At 38.3% G+C, this 27,779-nt stretch overlaps 1 protein-coding gene across 2 annotated transcripts in view; it reads right to left on the bottom strand.

Moving 5' to 3' along the window:
* The window catches only part of vopp1 (VOPP1 WW domain binding protein), a 98,931-nt gene that overhangs the window by 28,778 nt on the left and 42,374 nt on the right, over positions 1–27,779 (bottom strand). The gene's annotated exons all lie outside the window — the stretch shown is intronic.

Here is a 27,779-nt window from a genome sequence, read left to right as displayed (position 1 = left end):
AATGTTGCTTGTGCTGGTAAGAGTTAAAAAAATAAAAACCTTTATTAGCACTCCTTTAAGAGGGCATTAGAAATGCTGATATACTGGCGAGAGGTAAGAAAATGGAATGTAAAACCTTGCTAACACTCCTCTAAAGGGCAGTGATGATGATGCTAGTCTTGTTTATAACTTTTTTAATCTTGGAGACAGAGGGGATAATTAGGTTTTATTTATTCATGAGCCGAAACCATCTGTAATACTGGCAATTCTTCAGTGACCATTCAGAGGTTTTAATGATATGTCATTATTATCTCAGCTGCCAAGTGCTCAATCCTGCATTATTTTGGCTCTTTTGAACAAAATGGTAGCTGTCCCCTCCCGAGCTGGTATTGAGATCAGTTGTTCTAGCCAAACAGATCTAATTATATGTTCTATAGTAATTTTCCTAAAAAAAATCTTTACACAATGTACATTAAAGGCAGTTGTTTTTGTTTTCTTGCTCTCAGTTAATTATTCATTAGCTTTTAGTGTGGGCTGCAACAGCCCCAGCCTGCAATACAGTCTAAAAGAAGCACTAAAAATGAATGACTTGTTTCGTATGGGTTAGGTTTCAGTTATAGGGCTTATCCATGTATTATAACACAAATACAACAGAAACTCAAACATTCAACTTGACGATTAGTATTGGCTCTACACATCTGCAGGAATGTTTTTATTAAAATAAAACCCAAAACATCAAAACTCCTGTAGCAGGATAGCATCACAGCCCAAGCTGTTACCGGCAAGAAAGAGACTCAGAAGCTGAAATCCTGCAGTTCAGGCACTAAAGAGCACGTTTATTACTCCCCCAGGGGACAAAACAAGAATAAACAAACACATATGGCACGAGGGCCAAAATAAAAAGTCAAACCCAAAACTTACAAGCGCCAGGCTGAGCTACCCTTCACTGGCTTTCCTTCTCCAAACACCCCTCTCAAACAAAGCATCTCTCCTTGCTTTTAAACATGTGGCCAATCCCCAATCAGCATCAATTGGTAACACTTATTTCAAGGTACAGTGGTTATGTTGCATTGTTTTACTTCATATAATTTAAATAACTTTTCAGCAATAGTAAGAGTTCAGATTTTACAAACACCTCCCATCCCAATTAGAGCTGATAATAGTGGTTTTACTGTGCTGGAAACTGATTCATATTGAAAACAATATCTTTATTTTTCTGAAATATTCTAAATTCAATAGTATTCCATTAAATGGTGGACATTATTCTTTGTCCCTCTTCATGTTTATTGTCTTTTTTCACTTTAATAACAACCACTGCTTAGACTAATGTTCTGTTCTGATGAAGAGAAAGGCAAACAGCTATTCATAATAATATCATTGTTTCACACAAAGTCAAAATGCCATGCAAGCTGAATAGATTCTGGTCCAGCCCAATACAGGATGGGTTTTCTTCCCTAAAGTATTATGCAGTGTCTTCTCCTCAGATTCTGACAAACACAGTTGATTGCTCCAGCTCTTCACAATGAATTCAAGCCTACTACTTATTCATTACACCCCAAAACATGTCTTTTAATTTGCATTGAGTTTGTTCATGTGACCCATAACATCAACAGGGAAGGTGAAATCAGCGATCCAGTCCACATCGTTCAGTTGAGAGAAATCTGCATCCTTTCCTTTAATTTTCAAGAACTGATCAATCTCTGTACTCAGATCCCACACTCTTTTTAAAACTTTACCCAAACTAAGCCATCTAACATTCATGTGGTACACAACATCTTTGAGCTCTGACTTGGACTTCTCCAGCAGAGAGATAAATAGCCTGTGGTTTAGTGCTCTCGCTTTAATAAAGTTAACCAGTTTTATAACTGTATCCACGACATTTCCTAGTTTCAGAACATTTTTACAGAGGACCTCTTGGTGAAGAATGCAATGCAGAAAAATTAATTTCTGGTCTGGGTTTGTTTCTGTCACTTGGTCTGATAATCATTTCAACAACCCAACAACTCCCGTCAGTGGTCACACTCACCTGTTTCATCCACCCCAATTCTAATTTAGAAATGCACTGATTTACTGCTTCCAGCAGGTCCTTTCCAGTTGTAGTATCTTTCAGTGACTGCATCAATGCAAATTCTTCTGTAAGCTCAAAATTGTCAGTAATGACTGAATAAAAATCAACAACTGGGCTTTGTCTTTCACATCACAACTCTCGTAAAGTGCCAGTGCGAAGTAAGAAAAATCATTTACCTTGCTTTTCAGCTGTTCCAGGTTATCCAAGATGTCTTTGTCACACCTCCCCTCACCACACTTCGCCTTGACAATGAAATGTTCTTGAACTGCTTTTTCTTATCTGGTCACAATATTGCAGCAGACTCAACTAAATACTGCTTGATAATCTCCCTTAGAGAATGGTTTTGAGCAATTTTGATTACGTAGCTCATTCTCGTAATTCCATCTTGCGCTGCGTATAGCTTTGTGAAACAACTTTGTTCTTTTTGCATTCGAGCAACCTTGCTCGCTGTCTTTTCTTTCTCATTAGAATAGAAGTTTGAATATTTGGACGCATGCTTGCCCTTGAAATGTCGTTTTAGGTTGTATTCTTTAAATACGGCCACACTCTCTTTGCAGTGTAAGCAAACAACTTTCAATGCCACCGTAAAGAAGTATTTTGAGGTCCATTGTTTGTTAAATATGCAGCATTCTGCATCATCTTTCCTCCTCTTTGATAAACTAATTTTGAATTATTCTGACCTGGGGACAGGCTTGCTCTTGATACTAAGAACCACCTCAAATGTCTTGTGAAACCACCTCAAATGTCTTGTGAAACTCTACAACAGAGTAAGAGATGCTGAAATCACAGGTGCTGATAAGGATCCCGAAGCACATTTCCACGGCATTGCATTTGCAGAGCTGGTGACCTACATGGAACACTTCCGCAAGGAAGAATGTGTTTCCCCAGTCTTCCAGCTAGCTGATCTGGCACAAATGTACAAGGCCCATCTTGAACAGCTGTTGAGGGCCGGATTCACACAACAAGACTGAAAATCAGATTACTATCTGTGTTTCCGATCTAAGACACATTCACAGGGGAGAGGTGTACTTCTCTCATTTGATGATGACATTGGAGGTGCTCTTAGGAAGACCTGTGACCATGATAGCGATGCAATGCATTTGATATGAGCAGCACAAGTCGTGTGCATAGAAATGTTTAACAGAAAATTCATATTTGATGGGCCATTCAAGCAAGGATCCCAGCAAGATGCCGTACCACCATCCCTGTTTGCACTGGATCACACTCACTCCTCCAGATGGCTACCAGTACACACTCGTGACATGATGGTACTTTCTGAGAAGCATCCAGAGGTCCTGGCAGAAATCAATGCAGGGAAGTTTGTCGTTCACAAAACAAGTAAGTTTTCATCAATGGCAATTGAACAGTTTCATAAACAGAATAATACGACAGTGAAAGGAGGAGCGGTTGGACTGACTGACAGACAATCCTGGGGCACGAGACGTTGGATGGTGGCTTGTCCAGAAGTTGCAAGAATGATCACAGAATTTGAGGACTGGACATTGTGATCACACAGTTGTTACATTGAACATCCCCATCATGAACAGCATTGCAGGGTACAAGCTGCATTCCTGAAAAATGTCAGATCATTAACTGCGGTGGTTGAAGAGACAGGAAATCCATTTCTTGAAGAAACCCAGAAGAGCTCATGGTCCTTGACACCAGGGATATTATTGACATATCTGTGACTGAAGCCCTTGGTGAGGAACAGTACAACAAATTTATTGAGGAAAAGCTTATTCAGTCTACAAAGCCTATCACAGATGTATTGCCCAAGAACAAGTTATCACTGTTCAGTCGTCCATCTGTGAAGTCACCTTTAAAGCAAAAGATGCAAATTAACCCTTAGAGGTCCATTTATTCAGTGCTTGTCAGCCACGTCAGGTCCAATTTATTTTCACATGCGCTGTTTAAAATATTTCTTTCAGAGTAAAACAGGTTTAAAAGGCACTGCATGGCAAAAGGACATCAGTACTGCATCTCCAGCCAAGCCACACCCCTTGTTTGCATTTTTCACAAACCTCTTTATAGACATACTGATAAATCCTCTCCTGATCTCTCTTTTTGTCACCAAATTCCTCAATAATGCGATCCAAGTCATTATTTTATTACTATAACATCTCAAAAAGCTCTGCAAATGTCCGTGATATTCTTTTAGCGCTGGATGCGGAAGCAGCTATCTTCTTTGTTTATGTTCATGTTATCTCTGTAGTGCAGGGGCCATGTGTACTGCTCAGATCAGCACCCCCCCTTTTTTTTTTGCTTTATTAAAGGTTTTCTCGGCTTTTTCAAGAGAAAAAATGACTAGAGACCTGTGCTTTACGTCTTTTTGATGATGTTGAACAGCATCCAACATCGGACTGGAAATAGACAATCGTAACATTGGACCTGATCCGACATAGGACCGCAAAGGGTTAAAGAATAACTGCAATCTCTTCTCGCATCTGTATATCTTCTGTCAAACAAGAGATGGAGATCTGGATCAGTTCTTTGCCAACGAAAACCAGGCCGCTCCACCCAAACTTTGGCTTGGTACAAAGGCAGACCTCTTTCGCTGCCTTGAATCAGAAGAAAGTCAATCAACAAACACCCCTGTTGTCAATGGAAAATTCTTGGATGGTGCTGCTCTGGTCCAGATGCTCAATCCTGGAACAGCAAGGACTTTTCAAGACTATGCAGATATGGTGTTTACACCGTATGTATCATCTCAGCTACAGACAGCTGGGTACATCCCAGAGAGCTTGAAAAGCACAATCAGGCAGAAAAGAGGCAAGAGTGTTCGATGGCAAGTGGTCCCCACTACAGTAATCCCCAAAAACTGGAAAGACTTCCTACGTGTTGATGACAACAAAACTGAACTCTTCAGCTTCCTGTCCAAACAAGTGACAATACTTCCAACTGAGGGAGACAAAGCCGTCTCTGCAACTGTTGCAAGGGATGTCACAAACCTGGCCCCCTGCCCCCACGAGGAAGCAGACACCCGCCTCCTGCTACATGTGTTAGATGCTGTACAGAAAGGGTGCAGGAAAGCATATGTGTGGTGTTGGTAATCGCCACGTTCAAACAGATCAAGCCTGATGAGCTGTTGGTGGCACTTGACACTAGATCAAATTTCCGGTATATACCTGCCCATGAACTGGCTTCTGCGATGGATTCCAGGATTTCTGCCACTCCATGCATTCACAGGGTGTGACACTGTCTCTGTGTTCGGCGGAAGAGGCAAGAAGACTGCCTGGGACACATGAAAAGGTTTTCCAGAGCCTACCGAGGCATTTGAAGACCTCCTACTAATGCAAACTGACATCAGTAAATCTACGATGTCAGTACTGGAGTGGTTTGTGGTGTTGCTCTGTGACTGCACGAGTGACACCATGGAGGTCAATGATGTCAGGAAGCAGCTATTAACACAGAAGTCACGGAACCTGGAGAACAAGTCAAAGCCAGCTACCAAGCCAACTGCTGGAAACAGGCCCTAACTCCCGACCCTAAGAATCCAAGGCCGTCAGACTGGGGCTGGAGGAAGGATACCGCCGGGTGGCAACCACCGTGGACCACCCTTCCAGAAGCATCACAATCGTGCTATGAACTCATTCACTGTGGGTGTAGGAAGGGATGCACTGGCAATGCAAATGTGTCAAGGCTGCCCTCAAGTGCACTGCCCTCTGCTCCTGTTCTGGAGAATGTAGCACTAACCTAATTCTCAGATCATTACTCAGACCTCCCAATTCCTTAGATCTAATAGGTATCAATGTGACATCTACTGTACACGTAGACACCAAATTTCTAATAAACTGTTTTATTTGTGGCATTCATTACAAGTTCTCAATCGGACAGCACATTTGAGCCCTGACTGAGGTCACTGACCTCTCAGTGAATTCGCATGTGAAATATTGTTCCAGGACACAGAAGTACACATAAAACTATGTAATTTAGGAAGTTATGATGTTTTATGACACACAGTGCGAAAATAGCAAATAACTGTTGTCTGAGGTGATTGACCTCTCAAGGTCATCAGAAGTCAAATCTGAGATGTCTCTACATTTGAAAATAAACCTTAGGGTATGTAGAAACACTGTAGAAAATGTCATGCTTTTATCATAAAGTGCACAATACTTTTTATATATGATCAGCTGTACTATAAGGCTTACAATTATATATTTTCTTTGTTTGTTTAATTTGTAATTGTTTTACTTTGTTTTGTTTTTTATTTTTTTTATTCATTTTCCAATTTTGTCCCAATCTGGAATGTCCAATTATTATTCATCCTGGCTCGCCGCTGCAACCCCTGAACTAACTAATAAGAGATGAAGATGAGCACTCGCGTCCTCCGAAACAAGTGTCGTCAGCCATCTGTTTTTTTTTGCTCTGCAAGCCCGCCGTGCAGCCATCCCAAAACTTACAGCGTCGGAGGACCACACAGTCCTGAATTGCATACAGGCAGGCCTGCAGGTGGTCGCTGGTGTGCAGTGAGCAAAGGACTCTCCAGCCAACCTAAACCCTCCCCGCACGTGCAGCGATTGGCCAGTTTTGTGCCACCCCCTGGGAACTCCCGTTCACGGTCATCAGTGGCATAGGTTGGATTCAAACCGGCGATAGGTTTGAATCCATATATAGGGCTGTGACAAAGAGAGAATGGATTCTTGTTTCAGATCTCCCTCCCGACCAGTGAGGATGCTAGGGAGGAGGAGCTGTCACCCCCAGGGGAGGTGGAAGCCGCAGTGCGCAACGTCATGAACCAGTCGGGAAGTGCAGTGGCAATCAGGTATTGGTTGATGGTGGTTACCCTCGCTGACCAATCAAGACTAGACGGAGCATACAAATGGGGGCATGGCCCAGGGTTCTGTTCCTTCTGGCAAGGTACTGTGTCTGTGAGAGAGAGAGAGAGAGAGAGAGAGAGAGAGAGAGAGAGAGAGAAACCGAGAAAGAGAGAAACGAGCAGGGAGTTGAAAGACGGGACATCTTTGTTGTGGGCTCACCTGCTAACCCATCTCCTTTTTGTATTTTAGAGCACTAACGGGATGCTCCGGGAATACTTCGGAGGAGCGACAACCCGGACGTGCCAGACAGGTCCTTGTTATTGGTACTAGGTAATTCAGATACATTAGCCTCATCACACAATGACAAGGGTGGAGCTGTGTGTCATTTGATAGATGGGCTGTCATGTCACTGTAGAGACAATCTTTGAGGCAGGACAGCAATACTTCCTATTGATCTTGGTGCCTGGGTAGTGGGGTAGTTACAGTGGCTCTCAAAAGTATTCACCCCCCCTTGGACTTTTCCACATTTTATTGTGTTACAATATGGAATCAATATGGATTTAATTAGGAGTTTTTGTCATTGATCAACACAAAAAAAGTCCATAAAGTGAAAAATAAAATCTACAAATTGTTCTAAATGAATTACAAATACAAAACAGAGAATAACTGATTGCATAAGTATTCACCCCCTTGAGTTAATATTTGGTAGAGGCACCTTTGGCAGCAATTACAGCCACGAGCTTTGCACATCTAGAAGCTGCAATTTTTGCCCATTCTTCTTTGCAAAATTGCTCAAGCTCTGTCAAGTTGGATGGGGACCTTTGGTGACCAGCAATTTTCAACTCTTTCCACAGATTTTCAATTGGATTGAGGTCCAGCTTTGACTGGGTCACTCCAGGACATTGACTTTTTTGTTTTTAAGCCACCCCAGTGTGGCTTTGGCTGTATGGTTGCGGTCATTGTCCTGCTGGAAGATGAATCTTCTCCCAAGTCCCATGTCTCTTGCAGACTTCAGCAGGTTTTCCTCGAGGATTTCTCTGTACTTTGCTGCATCCATTTTGCCCTCTATCTTCACAAGCTTTCCAGGCCCTGACGCAGAGAAGCATCCCCATAGCATGATGCTGCCACCACCATGCTTCACGGTAGGGATGCTGTTCTGAGGATGATGTGAGGTGTTAGGGTTGCACCAAACATAGCACTTAGCGTTGAGGCCAAAAAGCTCTATTTTGGTCTCATCAGACCATATAATCTTCATCCACTTGGTCTCAGAGTCTCCCATATTCCTTCTGGCAAAATCTAGCCAAGATTTGATGCGTTTTTTTCAACAATGGTTTTCTTTTTGCCACTCTCCCATAAAGGCCAGTTTTGTGAAGCACCCAGGCTGTTGTTGCCATATGCACAGTGTCTCCCAGCTCAGCCGTGGAAGACTAACTCCTTTAGAGTTGCCATAGGCCTCTTCGTGGCCTCCCTGACTAGTGCCCTTCTCGCCTATACTCAGTTTTTGAGGACGGCCTGTTCTAGACAGATTTACAGTTGTTCCATATACAATCTGTTTCTTAATAATGGAATTTACTGTGCTCAAGGGATATTCAATGCCTTAGAAATGTTCTAATATCCTACACCTGATTGGTGCTTTTGAAGAACCTTATTCCAGATTTGCTTTGAATGTTCCTTCATCTTCATGATGTAGTTTTTGTTAGGAAGAGTACTAACCAACTGTGGGACCTCCTAGAGACAGGTGTATTTAACCTGAAATCATGTGAAACACCTTAATTACACACAGGTGGACTCACAATTGGTTGCACCAGAGCTTATTTAGGTGTGTCATAGCAAAGGGGGTGAATACTTATGTAATCAATTATTTTCTGTTTTATATTTGTAATTAATTTAGAACAATTTGTAGATTTTATTTTTCACTTTGACACTTTGAGGTTGAAGCTTCTCTTCGTGCACTCGTACTCTTTGTAAATCACGGCCACTATTTGTGAGAGGCTCTGATTCTGTAGATTTCTTTTTTTTTTTTTACCTACACTTAAAACACACAAATTAAATTGATTGATTGATAGTTGGATTTCAATTCAACTTGTAGGACTTGAGAGGTAAATAAGATTTAGGTGCATTCACTCAAAAAACATTTATTTTTTATTATTCTGGTGAAATTCTGGACAGATCGAGCTCTGGTAGTAACTGAGCGTGATAACAAGATTACCAATGTGTTTCATTAATTTTCCTCTCATCGCCAGCATTCCTATCTTTTATCACAACCAGGAATGTTTTTTCTAGTAGTCCATCAAATAAAAAAGTAATTGCAATAGTTATAGCACCTATCTCCTCTCCTTTGACATTTTTACAGAAGAGCAACAGTAGATTCCTGGTGAAATGTAGAGTTTTCAGATAAATATGTTTCAAAATGATGTTCGAAATAAGGTCCTCCCAGAAGTGAAATACAGGAGTGGTTCTCAAACTTCTTAATATAAGGTTAATATATATTGCGCCTTGGGACACTTCTTTTTAAATTGAAGTTATTATTATTATTATTATTATTATTATTATTATTATTATTATTATTATTGGTTAAGATGTGCACATTCGTTTAAAAAAAAAAAAAACTTCTCATGCCCCCCAGGATACATTCTGCACCCCTTGTGAGGAGTGCGCCCCCCAGTTTGAGAACCACTGAAATATGGTACCAGCTGTAAAGTGACCTACGCAAATACAGGAGCTTTGAGTGCAAGGCTGTGCTGTGTATTACCTGGGATTTGTTGTTTGGTCACCAAACCTGGATTACAAAATTAAATCACTTTCTGATTAGATTATCACTGTCTGTCTTTTCAGTGCGCAGCGCATCACTCCTACACCTGTACCCTGCGAACCACTTTGCCACACACTCCTGCTTTAGTATTTTTGGTGTCCTCCTTTTTTGTGCAGGTTTTTCATTCCCCTCAAATAAGCAATTTGGACAGTTTTCAAAACATTTTTTGCCTTATTTTTTAAAATGCACACTTTTATTGTTATTATAAAAAACAAATATTATTTTAAAAGAACTTAAATAACAAAATAACAATGTGTTTACAATTGTAGTATTATAATAATATCAATCACAAAATAAAATACTGTTTTTTTCCAATTGCAGCACTATATAAGTATCAGACTTGTAGGACTCGAGTCCGGGACTCGGACTCGAGTCACATTTTTCATGACTCGGACTTGAATCACGGCTGCAAAAGACCTGAAGTCGAGAAGGGGTCAACCTTGTGTGACTCAGACTCGAACATTCTGACTTCATGACTCTGAGATATTAACGACAAGAAGATGCTGGTTAGAGGCGCTAATCCTGTTTGGTTTTAAGCAGGGGATTTTTCTCCCTGATTACACGCTTTAAAAGCATCAAATCCTTTGTCTGTTATCTTCATGTTGACTTAATTATCCATTAATTATCCAAATATCATTATGTATGAAAATGCAATTACATGCCAGCTGGGACATGCACAAGAAATGGCTCTCAGTAATCTCCCTGCAAGCTGCCAGGATGAAGAGAGTTCTTGAGGACTGCAATCAGATACATGTACTAGGAGCAGCTTGCTAAAGGGTATTTCACACATGGCAATTCTGCTGTTTCTGCCAAATGCCTACATGTTTTCCAATATTACTGGAGAGACCAACCCCTTCTAAACGTTTGTCAACATGCACTTACTGAACTCAAGCTCAGCCCTTACCATCTGTTTGTTGTGATGCTGTGATGATTTTGCAATAGCCTACAGCCATGCAACATTTTGTATACATTTTTTTAATGGACCATCCTTCTTACCTGTCACATGGTAAAAGTGGTGGTACAATCTACAAATAGAATCTTCAACCCTCTTCCAAAAAGAAATCAGTATAGGGTATAGCTCTATAGTACTACTATAATTCGGTTAATGTGACCTAGTGCTACACCAATTTAAACAATGTCCATAGTTAAGCTAGTGCATGCTTATGCCAGCTCTGTATAAGCACAACTTGTTTTCACCTTGTGGCAGATGATGGCTTTGTGGTGACGTCAGACCAGGAAATAAATTCACAACAGCCAACTGGGGTATGAAAAGCGATGCGGCGTGTTTATTAAAAAATAAAAGGTTTAAACAAAACAAAAGGCTTTCACAAAGCAAAAGGCATGAGGGCCAAAACAAATAGACAAACAAATAATAATTAGAACAAGTATCGTGCTAGTTGTTCCTGCATGAGTAGAAATTGTTTTATTGTGTCGGTTCTTACTTGTCGCTTTCCTCCTCTGGACACCCCTCCTCCCGTGCAGCCAAAGCTGCAGCTCTTTATATTATGGCCGAGGGATTAAAGGCTATTAATTATCTTATTACCCCTCAGCCATAGTCTGCACGAGTTTAATAAATATGCATGACTGTCAGCGAATTCAATAACTACTAGCCGCCAGTCACACAATCTTGTGAGGTATTTAAAAACAACAACAAATAATGGCAAATGAGTTCTTGCCCGTCCTTTAAAACATATAAAATACAAAATAATACATAATATGCACAGGAGTGGGGAGTACCATGTTACAGACCTGCACAGCTTTCCAATGGGTAATGTATTTAATAGGCAAGAAGGAAAATGCCACAGTGAGCACTGTCAGGTTTAATGAAAATAGCCAACATCTTTATTACATTTTCTTTTTTTTTATCTATTGATAGCTGGAAATATCCAGGTTATGATCTTATTTTAACTTTTGGATGAAAAACACCGCGATCACCACCCTGTCCTGCTAAATTTGGATATAATCTGAAGGCAATATGGATTGAGTGCAAACTGCCATATGGTTATTGCTCCGAAGAAGAAGAGAAAAATCTACACAAATGCGTATGCATGTGTATAGCATATCCTACAAATTCTGTTGTACTTATTTAAGTAGTTATGATATTCAAGAGGTTATCATATATATATATTTATATATATATATATATACCCCAATAGGGGGTGGGGTGGTGTGCATGGGGCACCCTGATCCCAGGGTACCAATAAAAAAAAGCATTTGAGAGCGACTGGGAGACTGTGAGTGTCAGACTGGCCGCTGTACTGGTAACAAATAATCTCAAATGATGTTATTGGCAACAAAAACATGGTTTAAACAAGATCAGAAGTACAGCTGGACTACCTAACGCAATCATTTTGATACATTCTGATGGTTTATTTTATTTATTTTTCTCTCACAGATACCTTGTTACCGGTCAGTACTTCACAACCATAGCATACAGCTATAGGATGGGGTATCTCAACTGTGCGTGGAATATATTGAATAATGGGCAGTGGTATCTCACGGCATGCACTTCCTAGAAGCTACATCCAGACATTTTAAGAAAAGTAGTCAAAACAGTTTATTTTAACATACCAATAGTGCTTACTTTCCAATTTCCTCATATTTCCCCATATTTTCTTTGTATTCTTTAATCGAGAGATTTATTGTGGTGCTTATCATAAAGAACAGGATATTCTGCACTGCTAGTATCAGACTTTCCCCCATCTTGCCTGCAGCGTGCCCTCTAAACTTTTTAGATACTGAGAAACTTGTCGTATTGACTGAGAAAGGGTAAATTATCAGTGAGAAACCTTAGGCCAGGCATTAACCCTTTTAATATATTTTTGTTGCATTATACAATTTTGAAACTATTCACAAGTATCTCAACAATTTACTTTAAATTTAAACAAGACATTTATTGTGGCTATGCCAATATCTGATCCTATGCAGCACTGTCGGTTTTTATCATAGATATAGACTGCATGCTTAACTAGTGGCCTGCATAAAATTGCTTTATACTACTGCATAAAACACTGGCGTCTGCACTGCCTTCAATTGTAACCATCTTTAGGGCTACTGATTGTTCCAACCTTGGAAATACCAAATTCTGTTTTTCAAAAATGGCCAATTCCATTTGTTCCCACTTTTTATCAACGTATTAATAATTAAATATGGCATTTGAACATAAATATAATGTTACTAGTTAAAATAAGTACGTTCAATAAATATTAGCACTTTTTTTTTTCAATCAGACTCTTGTTGCTGTAATAGTAAGTAAAGCTCTTGAAGACACTTCATACCTGTCAAATTGTTTATAGACATCATTTGACTCATTGCTGGCATTAAAATAAGCAGGAAAATATAAGAATTATATAACAACAATTCAGAAAACCAAATGTCAGGCACAGTTGTGAGAATCATATTTAATCTTCCACTAACACAGGTGATAAAGGTGTTTTAAAAAGACCTGTTCAGCTTGTTGTTGGCATTTACAATAAAAATAAAACAATAAAAAAATATGAAACAGTTTAGTAACAGTCCAGCAATGTCATGTGAGAGTAAGCCTATGTATAGTACTCCAATTAAGTTTAGTGTTTTACTGGCATTATAATAACCAGGTTAAAAAATGTATCACTGATAAAGGCATGTTGACTGAGTCCTTGCTCTAAAACAGGTTCACTGCTATGTATTATTACCTGTAATTTAAATAGCATATCTTTTAATGTAAACACATCATTCATCCTCTCAATTGTTTCTTTCCTAATTCTGCAGTGTTATTTGAAAGATTTAAAAAGAAGCGTGTCTCCAGAAAGAAAGTCTTTATGAAACCAGCGGTGTGTAGTGTAGTGACTACATCCTTTACATAGTAAAGTGACCAATTTCCTTTAAGGATTGTATAGCTAGAAAAATAGTTTTAGGTTGAATCGAAAAATAGGTTTAAAATTGCTAATAATACCTTGACTAAAGGCAGGTAGCGGGAAAGAAATAAACTAAACAATAATGAAATACGCAATTAATTTACCTTACTGCGGGAAAGCTCCGCCTTGAGCGCAGTACCTTAGATCTTTTTCATGATAGAAGCATGCAGCGAAACATTGCTTTTTTTTCTTCGTTGGTGCAGCCGTCATGTTGAATTTCAGCAGAGACATGGAGTGATGTCACATGATGAATAAACTCGCAAAATAAAGAAAATTGAAAAACATTTTTACCAGTTTCAAAACTCTTGAGATGGGTTCTGAAATGGTCGTTTTTTAAAAGGGAAATAAAACAAAAACGTCAAAGTGTGAGTACTGTGATTTTTATTTATGTTTACAATGTTTATTTAAAAAAAACTGTAAAGTTCATGAGCAGCACTCTCTACAGAGGCAGAATCGCCAGACGCCAGCTTTGCCCCCCCTATACTAGATTCGCATGTGCCCTAGAGCTCTGCACTAATGTGACGTGCATTTTTACAGAGGGAAATCAGAGAATCAGCTGCAAGACAGACACAAATACGCTTATGTTAATGCTTTCGAAGAATGGTCTCAAAATAATATACTTACCTCAAGAGGCTTGATTGAGGTTGATATTTATGATAACAACTTCCGAAAGTTAATAAACTGAGTGCGAAGGGTGTTGTCAGTTACTGCGAAAACTGCACGCATTTTAGCCTTAGAGGGAACGCTGCTTGCCTGTGATATTTCACGTGCAAGCCTAAATACAAAAATAGCAGCGAAACACCTGGCGTAAAAAACGCAGCAATAAACGCTATAGTGTGATTAGCCCTTAAGAGATTCCCCTTTGGAGAGTTGTTGACAGTTAAATGACAACTAAATTATTAAAAATAACATTTTGGCTGTATGCAGATGCAACTGCAGTTATATGTGATAACACTAATGTTTACTGTCACATAATATATGAATATGTCTACTGTTTAAGACACAGGGGTATTGATTCCCAGCACTTGTGTAAATATAATTTCTTCACTTCGAAATTATTGGTGCATGTAACACAACTGCTCTTGAATTGGGGTTCCTTACCCATGTACTGTACTGTACACTGAGCAACCTGGCCCTTCAGGGCAGTAATCTAGGAAGCACTACTCCAGGTGGATCGTAAATAACTTAAATTGGATTCATTTTGTTTAAAGGAAATATTAAAGATGATGCTGTTTTTATGTTTAGCAAATGAAAGCAGGTTTTATTTTATTAAAGTAAATAGATTAATATTTTAAATATTAAAAACCTGACACATATATTGTGAAAGGGTAGCATCACATCCAAGCTGCAGTTTAAAGAGCTGTTGCACACTTTTATTTAAATAATAAGGGAACAAAATAAAGGTTTAAACAAAACAATACAACTCAAACACTCAACCTTCAGCTATGACAATGTATTCACTTAGCTTTCTCCTACTGTTCCAGCTGGGCATTTGCATTCGCATTCGCATTCGCCTTTATCTGACTCTGACTCTGACTCTGACTCTGAATCTGACTCTGACTCTGAATCTGGAACAAATGATTTGGTTCCTTTTTTTATACCATGTGGCTGGGGCTTGATTGACCATCAATTAGTTAATCAAGACCCAGTCACACAGTAATAAACTGTATTTAAACAATACACAACCAAAACACACTATGTATATACTGAGCGTCAAACGAAATGTATCACTTTTTTTTTTTTTTTAAAAGGTATATAAAATGATGGACATTGACAAAATGTTTTTGGTTTCTTTTTAATCACTCTGTCATTCATCCTTGACCACGACACACTTGAGTGACTACGATTGAAGCATATGCACTTAATCACCTAATTAGTGAAACAGTTGATTGAGCACTGGATATGGAATTGATTTCAGCTGTTGAATTGCAAGCTTGAATGAAAGCAATAAAGGAAATCACAGAAAAAAAAAAAAACAATATGCCACGTCTGTCAAGAGAGCAGCGCCTTCGTGCAATCGACATGTGGAGGCTGGATTAGGGCAACTTACTGTGGCTCACAGGGTGCAATTTCAAATCTGGTGAGACGGTATAACCAGACACACTCTGTCAATGACAGACCATGAACTAGGAGACCATGACCCTAACCCAAGATCGACAGATCATTATGCAGTTATGTCAATTGTTATTCAGCACAATAAAAAGTCACTGCACCTGCTCTAAAACATAGTTTGCCATTTTTTTATCACAATTTGTGAATTTTATCCAAATATAACTGATACGTTTCTTTTGATGCTCAAATATAAGTGATCCATTTATTTTGTTGCCAGTATATGTAGGGCTTCTGTCCTGCCACACATACGTTACTGTGTTGGTACGCTAAACAGTTCATAAACAAAAAGAATGTTATCACTAACCACTGAGCTGACACACACAGAATTGTGAGGAACAAATAAAATCCAGCAAATTTTTCAATTTAGGGGCATTTAACCTCAGAAAGAGGTTAGGCCTCATGAGCGTCATTGATAATGCTCCCTAGTGCAACAAAGTAAAGGTGATCCTTGCCCTCCACGGAGAGATAATTTTACTGTAAAAGAACAGAGAGGTTCATTCATGCCCTAGATACATGGTGTGGATTTGTGTCAACATTTTCTTCTGTTCACATATTTTCCAAAATGTCAAAATGTGCATTCCAAATAACTGCAGCATTTAATGTCAACACAAACGCTGCAGTTATGGTCCTGCACAACATATAAACTATAGAAAGGCTGAGTAACAAATCCATCTATAAACAGTTAAAAAGGTAATCCTTTTATGTTTTTATTTCTTTACAGATGGGCAAGCTTGCATTTACTGTAAAAATATATTTTTCTGTATTATATAAAGGATAGTCAAGGAGTGGTGCTAGGTTACCATGGAGATATTTACCAGTACATGTGGCAACAATATACACATGGCCAAAAATTAATCTAAAGTATTTAAACTTATTATAAACTCATGATTTGAGGTAATATGCTTGAAAAATAATGTGTATAGGATGGTTGATTCCAGCTGAGTAGTATGCCAGCAATGACAGAATAAACTAGATAAAATATCATAGCCAATTGCCTGCAATCAGCTATCCTATTTTATGTAAATTAATGTGGTTTATTTTGTAGAAATCTGTTTTGATTAACTGTAACCTAGCAACCTCATAGGGTTCGCATACCCCTTTCATACACAAATGCTGCTAATGAGCCGCCTCAGAGAAGCTGAAGATTATTTAAAATATCCATTCACACAGCATGAAATTGTGCAATCTATACCAGTATAATACCCTCATAATCCTTGCACACAGCCAAAGTGATCATGCGAGTACAACTTTCAAACTTGTTAGTCAACAGATTGTTATCATGGCAGCGCTTGTATCCATGTTTACACATCAATAGGCAATTCGCCAATAAATTACAGCATCATGCACCATCCCTTCTATTTATGAATTCACCTCCTCGTCAGCCTGTAAAGTTAACAATTCCTTTACTTGTTCCTTATAAAATATGACGGCTCTGTGACGGTTTAGGCAATTCACACAGACCAAAATGCCACATCAGTGCTGGTTCATAGCCGTTCAGCCGTCATAACTTGTCTGTGTGAAAGGGACTATTGATTGGTAGTGGTTGGGGAAAAAAAGTTTATATGAAAATAAATAATGTTAAAAGAATGTTATAGTAATTATGATTTTTAGCCAATAAGTTTATCAGTTACTTCTAATTTCTCCTCTAAACCAACCATTTCACACAATATGAAACCTTAAAGTTAACATTGTTTGTAATGTTTAGTTTTCTTGCTTGTGTAAATGTATAATATATATTTTTTAAATGACTGGTGCAACATTCAGCAGCATTGGAAACAATCAGCTGGTTGCTCGCAACATGACCTATTGTAAAATGTGCAGCAGTAAACCTGCACATATTCCCTATTCAGCATGTGGATGCTCAATGTAGCGTAACAGGTATTTTAATTTTGCATTGCAAATCACCATGCTAAATGACTTGCTAAAGCAATAGAATGATTTTGCATTCAGTAATGAGATGCGCTTAATGTCTGTTACTTGTAATTGTAGAATATATTCTTTTGTATTTCTTAGACCAATGCAAAAGCAGCCTTGATAGTGCTGAGTTTGTGACGATGCAATCTCCTCACTCATCTTCTTTTTTTTTTTTTTTTAAACAGGAAGATAACGTTTAAAACATGCTTTTACAGAACCAAATTAGTGATCCACACCAAGATTGTCAGAAATGGTTCAGGATTCAGTGCTGTAACAAAGGAATACTTTAATATGTAAACACTAGATGTAAAGTCCATACTTGAATCAACATTGCTTTTAGTGATTGATGTTACTACATAAATGCTGCAAAGATGCTATGGAAATAAATTTTTTAAATGTCCTTAGCATCTTTGCAGCATTTATGTTTATATATCTTTTAAAGCAAAGTTTTCAAAATATAAAAAAAAAGTTATTGATTAAATTTACCGTTTTCTCGTTGTTTCAGTCTAAAAGGACCACCACCAGCACGCAAAGTATTTATTCAGCAATAATACATTTTAAAATCAACAAGAACCAACTCCAAACAATAATGTATTACTCTTATTCCTGTTTCTTGACAGTTTTATAATATTGTTGGGGACATCATTTGTACCAGCTTCAGGTGTTCTGTGTAATGTTAAAAAGCCTTAGCTGGATTTTAATATGTATGGTCTCCTCAATACTGAATCACAGTTACTGGATTTTCAATGCCATGAAAATGGTACCTCACTATATTGTCTAAAATCTCAAATGCTGCCAGATGCATGTAATTTAAAGGTCACTTACTGTCAGGGAAACATGTTCACATCTTTGATAAGCTGCTGTTCCCTTGACTTTTGACTGCAGGGAATAAAACTGGCTGAGCATTGCTCTTCAAAAGAGGCTGCACCAAGCTGACAATGGATGAAGATAACCAAAGCTTCATTTTCAACAGTTAACACTAAAGCTGAGGTGATGCATCGATTTATCAATGCATTTTATCATTTGACAACTATCGATAATCAAGCTTGTCCATCATTTTTGTGTAAAGGGTTTAAGCAAAGGAAGGTTTACATTTTTTATTAAATTTGGAATCGGCAATTATTTTTTGCATTAAGCGCAGGTCAGGTCCTAATCTCCTAATCTGCATGTGATTGAGCTTACCTTCTCCCCCCTGCCCTGCCCTCTGTGAGTGTTTACTGAGGGGACTGGAGCTGTGCAGGAGTCTTCAAAGTAACAGTTAAGAGCGTTGTGCTATAATTACAAATGCTGTATCGACCGAGCTACAATACCTTACGATGTTTGGCAATTATTTTCTAAAGTAAGAGGACAAGAAAGTAAAAGTAATGTTTGTTATACCCCAGTAACACAACTAATCTGTGCGAACATTTAAAGAGGTGGCACCCTACAAAACTTCAAACAAAAACTACATTTATTCATCTGAACTACCCTGGAGTAAAAATGAAGAAAAACAACGTCAAGATCAACCAACGTCAGTCCCTAATGAGCAGGTATTCAGTAATGCTGGGCAGATTGTAAGTAAATGCCAGTCATCACTTAAATTAAAACAAAATGTGGACACTATCATGTTCCTTAACACAATTCAAACATAAGCCATAGACAACAGTCTTATTACTAAACTGCTGTGGACAGTGATAACTTTTTTAAAACATATTTTCTTTCTGTTGATTGGTTTTTACTCTCACTTGTTATGGATTTAAACAACTTTGTTTTCTTGTGGATACTGTTTTGACTCCCAAATGGTACAAATCAATTTAAGAATGTAATATATATTTTTAATTACTATGTGCATAAACAGATGTAATCAATTTAATATGCATAACAGTCTTTAAAGCGTTACTAGCAATGTTTCACAGTAATCCACCACTTAACATGTATTACTGCGTTGTGTTTTTTTTTTTGGGGGGGGGGGATACCCTTTCATTGCATCGATAAATTGATGCATCTGCTTTTTTGGAGAATTATATATTGATAGTGAAAGATTAGGCATCGCCCTAGCCTTTTTTAACACCTTTCCCACCTGTTTCTAAGAATGACCAATTGAAAAGCATCACAGTTTGCACCCATGTCTTGTTAAATGGGTTCAGCTCCGAGTTTAGATCCACATTTCGTGCTGCAATGGAAGCTGCTTGAATGATGTAATAGAGATCTTAGATACAATGCTAATGATAAGCGGAATTGGTTTCCCTAACTGTACTCTCTTGTTTAAATACATAGTTCTAATTCATACTTGGACAGTGTATCTTTGTTCTTTTATCTTAGCAAGCGTGTTACAATTATGGAGTTTTTGGAGTCCTGTATTTTTAGGTAAGGTATGGAAATTTCATTTGCATTTTAGCTTCAGATTAGCAGAGACGATAGCAGATTACATCTTAAATTTGACTACAGTTCTCAGAGCTGACTAAGTGGCAAATACTGTACTTCCACAATAGATACTGTACCTTGGTCACCTACCATATACTGTAACTGTGTCAGAAAAAACAAGCCCATAAGGTCAGAATTCTTTAAGATAAATATTTACTAAAATGGCAAGTGGAGAATACAACTATTTTCATGCAGGCTCAGTCCAGGATTGTAACAGCAAAAAACAAAAGGATGAACCTTGATATCCTACTTTAATTTATTTATTGGATAATCAAATAAAACACAAAGGCTAAAAATAATGACGGCAACAATGGCAAGAATTTAAAACATCCTTGGTCCTAAATTCTGCAGATTTCTCACCAAAATACACTAAGCTTGTCATGTTCAGCATTGATGCTTTTCAGGGCTACCTTTCCTAAAGCATTCCAGCTCTCATACTGACAGCACACTCCTTGCACAGGACTTCAGACTATCAGAATCATCTCCCTTGGGACCGCATGCAGAGACTGGCAACTGTCTCAGCTATCTTAGCAAGCTCCATGTTTCGTCACATAAGCAGTTTCTTGATCATGCTTTAATCTCATGCTTGTTTACTTTAACTTAATCTATCCCTGGAGATCATGCATAGACATTGTCATTGCAGCAAGATATTTGAGCCGGCAAACATTATAATGCCAAAAGGTAATCGGATGAATTGCTGCCTTTACGGTTTGCTTTCCTGTCCTGACTTACAAGAAAATGAGTTCCCACAAAATGTATGGACAAGAAGTTCTGTTAATTGCTAATGGGATATGAAGCTCATTGCTGGTAGGTCGCTGGTCCTGTTTCAGCCAAGACCAATTCTGGTCTTCTGATGGCTTTTTGATGAAATATAAATTCCAACTTAGTTCATTGTAATATCACAATTAAGATTGAAGTAAATTGGCACCAACTGACAACCTAGTTGCCAAGGACACGCAGAGGGCTAGATAGGCATGAGGGCTAGATAGGCGTGAAGACTGAACATTTAGCTTTGACTTTGACCTATAATCTGCAGTGTTCTACAATCTGTTCACTTTTATAATAAAACATGAGTCCTGGGTGGCAGTTCATTGCATTCTTCCAATATCCGTGCCCTGTTGCTGACTGTTCAGATTCCCTACAGGTAGTTTTAGCTGCAGGCACACCAGCTTCCTCCCCTCTTGAGGGCTTTCTTCCCTCTGTAAACTACTCAGACATGCTCTGACTCCCGCTACCTCCGGCAACAGCAAACGATACCTTAACTCAGGAAAGGGGATTTTGCTGCACAGCTTGTCTGCCTCCCCTCCCACCTCCCCTAAACCTTCAACTAACAAATACATCTCCCAGAACACAATGCCATCAGTTACTAGGAAACTGTGTCATAGAGTGGACTTGCGACCAAGGGAGGTAATAGGAATGATGCAGATGACCAAGATGTAACAACGAACAGTGAAGTTTACTGATGACACACAAAAGTTCCAGAGACTGGACAGTGTAAACAGTTCAGTTTCAGTGCACCACAAAAAAAAAAAGAAAGAAAAAAATCCAAAACAAAAATAGCAATTTCCAAAACAAATGAAACAGGGTGTATAGCAAAACAGCACTCGCAAATATAATGACAAGCTCAGTCCACTTCCACGTTCTTTAACTGAAGCACTTTATCTACTCACAACAGCAAAAATAAATAAATAAATAAATAAAAATAAATAAATAAGCAGCTCACAATTCTTAACAAGAGCTCTTTGGTACAGAGAACAGCAATAAGTAACCAAAAGGCTTAAACTCTCCCCCCAGACTAAACATAGGATGGACTTCACCCACATTAAACTCCACCTTTCAGGAGAAATCACCACTACTTATAACAGGTAGACATGACTAACATTGGGCGTGCTTTCATATAGAAAGCTGCTAGCGTCCCTACTATCAACGCTTCCATGCAACAGGCCACCAGCATGAACACACGATGGCGAGTCATAAGTGACTCTGTATATAAGTCACAGTTCACAGCCTACCTCTGTAAAGAGCTTTGTGATGGTGGTCCACTGTGAAAGGTACTATATAAAAATAAAAATATTATTGTATCACCATCAAAACTACAATCATATCCAAATGCAATCAAAAGTTAGACTTAAACATATGAATATATATTATAGTAATCATATAATTCTGGCTATACATATGATTGATTTATTTGGCATATGATTTAAGGTTTAGACAATGTTCAACTTTGATTCAATTCAGTGTTATCATATATCGGTGCAAATTTTGTTGAAAGTAAATACCTTTTTTTATTAAAGTTACAAAAATAAGATTAAGAAAATAAGATAGGACTAGGTCCAACATTACAATTTTCCCTTTCCTGTCCAATGTTGACCCTGTCCGACATCATCAAAAAGACGTAAAGCACAGGTCTCTAGTCGTTTCTTCTCCGGAAAAAGCTTTTCCTTATTCTGTATACTTCTTCATTTATTTTATGATTTGATGATGTTGGAAGTTACTCTCAGACCCAAAACTCTGCTAATTATAATTATATCATCATTAATTCCAACATTTCCCCTTTTCAGTAACACTGCATTTTATGTCCCTTAAAGAAATACAATCTACAAAGTGTTTGAAGTGGGAGTGTGAAATAAAATTATTTTAAACCTTGAACTCTTCAGCCCAGACATTAAGCCAGTAAAACTATATTCTAGTTAAAAAGATACTCTCAATGCTTACCTTCACATCTTCCACAATGGCAGCATTGACATTTCAGTGCCATACGCGTCACAACCAGTCTGCAGACTGGCATCAAACTAAATGCCTTTTACACTGCTCCCTTAACTCTGAATACAAAATTATGAAAGTTCCCAAACTTAAAAAAATCATAGCCATTTAAAACTTATGATATTGCTCTTTGTAATGCAGTTACAAATGAATCTTAGCAATAAGTCTGTATTCTAATGTTGTCAAGAGCACATATTGGGGCATGGTTTTATGAAAGGCTTTATTTTCTACTGGACACTGTGCTCCCATTGATCTTTATTTCAGCTGTTCTATTATTACTCATTAAATGGGCAGAAACAATTGGATTCTGATTGGGTGAGACCTTCTGTCTAGCTGTTAAATAATTGGTGATAACACAACAGTGCAGAACTTTCTCTGAAGAAGCCTCATCACAGTAAACAAAATCAGTACACCAACTATAACTGTACGCCTGGGTTAACAAAATCACTTCAGCCAGTCAGTATGACAGCTATCCCTGAGATTAACTACAAAAGTTCTGTAGTTGAAAACACTAAAAAAGAAAAGAAAATGTCAACATCTCACCATACTGAGGTAAAGGAAGCAGATTTAGACAAGAATACAACTGAGGGAAACACCACACGCCAGACAAAATGGGCTATGAAAGTTTTCTGTGACTGGCTTACTGAAAAAAACATTGACATTGATTTACAAACAAAACATTGCAGCAGCAGCAGCTCCTCCGTCTGCTAGACAAAACCCAGACATACATGTTGAAACGATGAATGGCAACACCCAGTTCAATATCTTCAAAGCCTAAACAAGAAACTGTTATCAAAGCTCCAAAAAAGAAAATATTATACAAAATGGTTTTATAACACTCCTAGACCCATTGATTGAAGACACTCGACTTCGCCTCGTGCTTCACAATGCACCAGGGGCGTGGTGATGTCTTTGCTAACACACACACTGGGCCCTATTCTGATGAAATGAGGGCAATCGCAAACACAGTGGTTAAAGTCAATCGTGTCTGCCCTACATTTAGTGTTTAGTGGCACACTGACAGCGGCTGCCAATCAATCCTGAGTAGGTTGGGGAATCTGATATCCAATCAGGGCCAGGCTGCAATCCCTTTAAGAGACAGAATGCGCTTGCATCACTGCAAGGCTCCAATTTTGAATATAGAAGTGGTTGTCATGTCAAGTGGCAGTAGAACTGAGCAAGAAAAAACAGCGCAAGTCAGAATAGCAAGTGGTAGGTAGTGTACAAGGTACATTATTTCATGGCATTGACATTACTACATGTAAAGTGTAAAATACTTTCTACCCTCTGGTGTCAGAGATGGCTGCATGGGTGCTGTCTCAGCTAAAATTTGCCAGAAGGCATGTGGGAGACTCTGAGACCAAGTGAAAGAAGATTCTATGGTCTGATGAGACCAAAATAGAGCTTTTTGGCTTCAATGCTAACCGCTACGTAAGTCTAACACCGCACATCATGGTGGCAATATCATGCTATGGGGGTGCTTCTCTGCGTCAGGGCCTGGAAAGCTTGTGAAGATAGAGGGCAAAATGGATGCAGCAAAATACAGAGAAATCCTGGAGGAAAACCTGCTGAAGTCTGTAAGAGACATGGGACTTGGGAGAAGATTCATCTTCCAGCAGGACAATGACCCCAAACATACAGCCAAAGCAGCACTGGAGTGGCTTCAAAACAAAAAGGTCAATGTCCTGTAGAGGCCCAGTCAAAGCCCAGACCTCAATCCAACTGAGGATCTGTGGAAAGAGTTGAAAATTGCTGTTCCTCAAAGGTGCCTATCCAACTTGACGGACCTTGAGCAATTTTGCAAAGAAGAATGGGCAAAAATTGCAGTGTCCAGATGTGCAAAGCTGGTAGAGAGATATTTAAATAGACTCATGGCTGTAATTGCTGCCAAAGGTGCCTCTACCAAATATTGACTCAAGGGGGTGAATACTTATGCAATCAATTATTTTCTGTTTTGTATTTGTAATTAATTTAGAACAATTTGTAGATTTTATTTTTCACTTTGACACTATGGACTTTCTTTGTGTTGATCAGTGGCAAAAACTCCTCATTAAATCCATTTTGATTCCATGTTGTAACACAATAAAATGCGGAAAAGTCCAAGGGGGGGGGGAATACTTTTGAGAGCCACTATATAGCATTTGTTTTGTTTCTATTTATTTGCTTTTACCTCCTTACTCTCCTGTTCTTTACTCTTCTAAACTCTCTCTTCTAAATGTCAACACTGGTGACCAATGGACTAACTGGCTAACAATTAACTTATTATTATTTTGCATGAGTTAACCAAGGATGCGTGACTGTCAGCTAATTATATACTTAGTAACTGATCAGTCACGATTTCCCACGAGGTAATTACAATATAAATAATACACATTTTAAATCATACATAATACAATAAAATAGGCTTCTCGCAGGTCATACATAATAACTAATAATAATAATACAAAAAATACATATTATGCACATCCCTGACCTGTCTACCAGTAGCAGCAACTGATTCATGACATAATAAATGGCACACCAAGGCTTAGCAATGCCATTATCCCTTAATTAACACACAGCACATGGGTCTAAAATAGCCACTCCAGTATTGAAAAATGAAAGTATTAAACTGTAAGGGGTCATTGATGGGTCCTGCTTTCACATTCTTTTTCTAACTAGGATTTAATTGTTTGGCATAACAAATGCTAGGCCTAAAATTATGTACCCCAAAATGGCAAGCTACAAGATGATGTAACTGTGCAGCTGTTCCCTGTTAAAGGGGAATTAACCTGTATAATCATCAGTCTTGTTAGCTAAAAGTACACTAATTGCCTCAGACCTAAAAAAAAACCACTCTGTTATTCTCCCAAATAATACCTTACACAATAATAGTTAAATATGAACTAGCACAGTAAACTGCAAAATATGCTACAGTTGTCACTATAAAAAAAGTGTATTGCTAAACTTTTGATGTTGCTATGGTTATTCCACACACAACTGCCTAATGACTGCCACATATAAAAGAACCAAGTCATGGACACCTTATTAATATACTATTTGAAAAACATACATTGAAAAAAGTATCCCATTGTGTTGTGTACCTGAAAAAATGCATTTTTCTGTAACGGCCTTGTGACAGGATAGCGTCACGGCCCAAGCTGTTATCGGTAGGAAGAGATACTCAGAGACAAGGACGCTGCAGTTTAAGTGCTAGAGTGCACATTTAATAAACAAAACAACAAACAAACAGGAACAAAATAAACAATGGCACGAGGGCCAAAAGCAAAAGTTCAAACAAAAAAAGAATGAACACTCTACGAAGAGGCTGGCTGGTGGTGACGTCAGGCCAGGAAGAGACTAGCACACACAGAGACAATACTGCAGTTGACAGCTACCAGCATGCACAAATAGAACAGTTATACATGGTTCCTGAGTTATAGCCATTACAGTTTTTGGGGGTCACAGCCGGAGGTCAAAGTTCAAAATAAAGGTTTTACATCAAGCACACACAATGTTTCACTTATTCATTATATAAAGGCAGTTGAGCACAAACACAACAGTTATGCACAAAAATAACAGTTCTATGTGACATCTTTCCAAAGTTATATATTAGTAATAAAAACAATAGCATAAATATACAGATATAATGCACTAGCTGTGCCGTATATAAAGTTGATCAGTTGAAAGCTGTAGGAGATGCATTTAGAAAAACATGTCAGAAATGATAATAATAATAATAATAATAATAATAATAATAATGACAACACAGACAATGAGCTTTTTAGTTTCTCTTTTACTCACGTCTCATTTCGCCTCTGAACACACGAACCCCTTTTTCACCAAAGATCACCCTATTTATACATCTGTGGCTGGCTACCTCCCCCCTTAAAATCCCAAAAGTTTCTGGGGTCCTACTGGACCAAGAAGGGAGCCACCAAGGGGCCCATGGGCAGCAATGTGCGGCAATGTGCCAGTAGCAATGCTGTCAGCAGAAATGCTGACAGCTCCAACACAGGTTCCTCCAGCCTAGATGATTCTGCAAGTGGATATGCTGCAAAAGTGACAGCGGCTACAAAAGACGTTCACCGGTATACGGATAATGCTGTGTCGCGTTACGACAGTCTCCTTCACGACTGCGGGCTCCCCTCAGCGCTGGACACTCCGGCAGCAGCGGCAGTGCTACATTCTCCGGCAGATCAACTATTGCTGGTGGAGGTGGTCTCCTCACCCTCCCCCCTTCTCTGTAGCCGGCGGCTCCATTCTCAGGTTTATATTAATAGAACAGTTATCAAACATTGGTGGCTTCATAAATAGCTGTCTAGAAAAATATCATCCTAGAGGGCTAATAACAGCGTTTATTCGCTGTTTTTTATGCCCAACGTTTTTGTATTCTGACTTAAATGTCAAACGCAACGTTTTTCACAACCATTTGCACACCAAATATCACAGGCAAAATGGGGGAAAGTCTGATTCTAGCAGTGCAGAATATCCTGTTCTTTATGATAAGCAGCACAGGAAATATCTTGATAAAGAATACAAACAGAAATGATGGGAAAATATAAATGAGAAAATCAGAATTCCAGGTAAGCACTATGTTTGGTATGTTAAATAAATGTACTGTTTTGACTGCAGGTTTTCATCAAATGTCCAGGTAGTTTCTAGAAAGTGCATGTCATGAGATAGCGTGTCCCATTATTAAATATAGACTGAACTACAAAACAAATCACATATCACGTATTTAAAGGAAGGGTTTGTTGGTGAAGACTAAAAGTGAAGAGAATTCAGTGAAGAGTAAAAGACATCGTATCTATCTAGGTATAAAGTAAATTCATGTTTAATTTATTTTTATCTCCAGGAGATCGATCGCACCTTTCAAAGTTTTTTTTTTTTTTTTTTTCCCCATTCTTTAACAAATGGCTGTATTTAATTAAATGAGTTTTTAGCAAAAAATAAATATATATATAATTTCAAAAAATGCAATTTTCATTATAATTTGTGCGGTTGAAATTCACAAACACTTACTTTTTGCTTCAAAAATGTAGTTCCTATCATATTGTAAACAAGTAAGTGTTTATGTAGGCACCCTTAAA

Source organism: Polyodon spathula, chromosome 4, assembly GCF_017654505.1.
Source record: "Polyodon spathula isolate WHYD16114869_AA chromosome 4, ASM1765450v1, whole genome shotgun sequence".
In the NCBI taxonomy this organism is placed as follows: Eukaryota; Metazoa; Chordata; class Actinopteri; order Acipenseriformes; family Polyodontidae; genus Polyodon; species Polyodon spathula.
The sequence above is the reverse complement of the archived record's forward strand: the minus strand, read 5'-3'. Positions and strand labels throughout refer to the sequence as shown.